Below are 2,735 nucleotides of genomic sequence, written 5' to 3'. Positions count from 1 at the left end.
GTCGACACAAAACAAAAGGACGGAATACCATGATTTCTAATATGACGCTTCTCAGTGTGTGATGGTGTTTTCCATCCTAATTCTAAGGATTATGTAAAAATATGTTTATCTTTTGAATTTTATGAACGTTTTACAAATTAAAACCATTTTTAATAGCAATTAATTTGTTTGTGTTTGAACTTTTATACTAATATCTTATAATTAATTATCTCTTTTTCTAATGAGTCATACCAACAGAGAAGCCGTGTTCGAATTACATGTTTTTTTAGGTGTGGATCTTAAAAATGCATAACTTCAACAACAAAAAATCGAATGTGTAATCTATGGTAATCAGGAATAGTTAGTCTTCAACCTCTCATTTTTTTAGTCTGCCCTTCATTAAATATCTAATTATATTTTTATATATATATTTTCAAACTTTCGAAGAATTCCCCCCCTAACAACCGATCAGACCAATACTGTTTTCAAGTTGACTAAATGGGAGACTGATAATTTTGACGTAGTAGAATCCTGACTGTTATTTACAACCAAGTAAAAGAATAAAACTACAATACTAGTGAGACAATTAACCACTTATATTGCTGATATTTTATTTAACAAATAAAATTAATATTTCAAAAACAAACATTCCTTAATAAATTTACTGAAATTTCACTTAGCATAGTTTTTGTGCGTTTTAAATACTGAAATAAAGTAAAAAAAAGTATTGAACTGCAGATTATTTTGGATGTATCAATATAATTGTTATGAAATGTGTAGGGTAGAAAAACGACGTCTTTCTTCAAAAATCGATCGAATCCTACATTAGAAACGGTCTTTAGGCATTGCAGATTTGGCTTAAAACGGTCCGAGGTGTTTTTTGGGCCGAGTGTCTTTAAAGTGTATTTGAAAAAAGGCGCTGACTTTTGTCATGTACGCCAGTAAAGCATCCTTTTGTAGGATCACCTTCATAAAATGACACACTATCACATATATATGGAGAATATACTGAATTCAACATTTTTTATATCAACGAACTAAACTGAAGGAGAGTTCTGGAATTAATTTAATGGAATTGCACACAGGCACTTGTCTCTAGACAAATTTCCTATATACCTTAATATAACATGTTATATATAATGTTATATTAAGGTATATAGGATTTTTTTTCTGAGACAAGTGCCTGTGAATGAGACATCTTTTCACCAGAACCAAAGTGTCGAGGGTGTAAGAATCTAAATTTAAGTTAACCCGGTCGTACCAACAATGTACAAAATTGAAAATCCATATACGCCACGAAAGGCCCCGGCATGAAAAGGGAACCAATTAAAAAGATAAAAACGGACGGTCAAGTCTCACGCAATGGGAATCACGCATTTCCGCATGCTTATTTGGCGACATTTCCCCTATTAATATTGTTTTTCGCTTTGATCTTTAATATTTTTGCAAGAAATAACTATCAATGAAAAAAATTGATTTTAGTGATTATGCAAAATCCATGAAAAATCAGGGCTTTCACATGATCTCTGATTATAACAGAGGCGAAAGATACCAAAGGGACAGTCAAACTAATAAATCGAAAATAAACTGACAACGCCATGGCAAAAAAACGAAAAAAAGACAACTGGCAATAGTACAAACAAACACATTATAAAAAAAATTAAGACTGAGCAACACAAACCCCACCAAAAACTGGGGGTGATCTCAAATAGATCCTGCTCCACATGTGTCACCCATCGTGTTGCTCATGTGAGAATATTCTGGTAATAAATCTAATTCGGAAGGTCACATTCGTGAAAAGGGGACAAAATTGTAGTTACGTATACGACATTAGGAACAAATCTGCTACCATCTGTGAAACGGATATATTCCATAATGGTCAACCAACTCGTTATGGCGAATGTACAATCTACAAAGGAATGATTTCAGCTTCACCATTTGGAACTCTTGGTTTAATACTTCATTGTAATCAGCAACCCTCTATCTAGGAAATCATGATAGGAAACACTAACCCTGAAATATCATATCACCTGGGAGTTTTATACTCCAGGTATGCAGGCGCTGCTAAAATTTTGCTACATAGAAATGTCAAGTTAACGCCGTTGGGAAGCTGAAAGCATGCATCTCCTTTTGCAACAAACTCTCATTGTAAGCCGAGACATTAGGCAGATTTAACTGCATATGTTGAATCCTTTATCTCAAGTTCGATGGGATAGATACGTTCAACATACCGGTAGTCACCAAATTTGGAACTATTTACTTTTAGTGAGAGATAATCATGTGTATACCCATTCAGTTTCTTAATTCTGATTTGTATCAACGACCTCACAACCTTAATTCATTTGGAAAGAGTATTTAAACATATAAAAAAGAAGATTTGGTATGATAACCAATGAGAGAACTCTTTACAAGACACCAAATGACACCGAAAAAAACAACTATATATCACTGTACGGCTTTCAACAATTTATTAATGAGAAAAGCCCATACTGCATAGTCGGCGATAAAAGGCCCCGAAATAACAACTGTAAAACAATTCAATCGAGAAAACGTCTTAATTCTGGCGTTAAACCATTGCCTGACATTAGTCCTATAATATAAGACGCTGCACGCGGTTCAACATTGATAGTAAAAAAAAAACATCCGATAAAAAACGTTGAATGTAAATGATATGAACCTGCAGCGTCTTATATTATAGGACTATGCATGACATAATCATCGAACGAATTCATTGGTATTTCCAATTGATGGTTGCA

Source organism: Mytilus galloprovincialis, chromosome 3 (genome assembly GCF_965363235.1).
Source record: "Mytilus galloprovincialis chromosome 3, xbMytGall1.hap1.1, whole genome shotgun sequence".
Taxonomy (NCBI): Eukaryota; Metazoa; Mollusca; class Bivalvia; order Mytilida; family Mytilidae; genus Mytilus; species Mytilus galloprovincialis.
The sequence above is the reverse complement of the archived record's forward strand: the minus strand, read 5'-3'. Positions refer to the sequence as shown.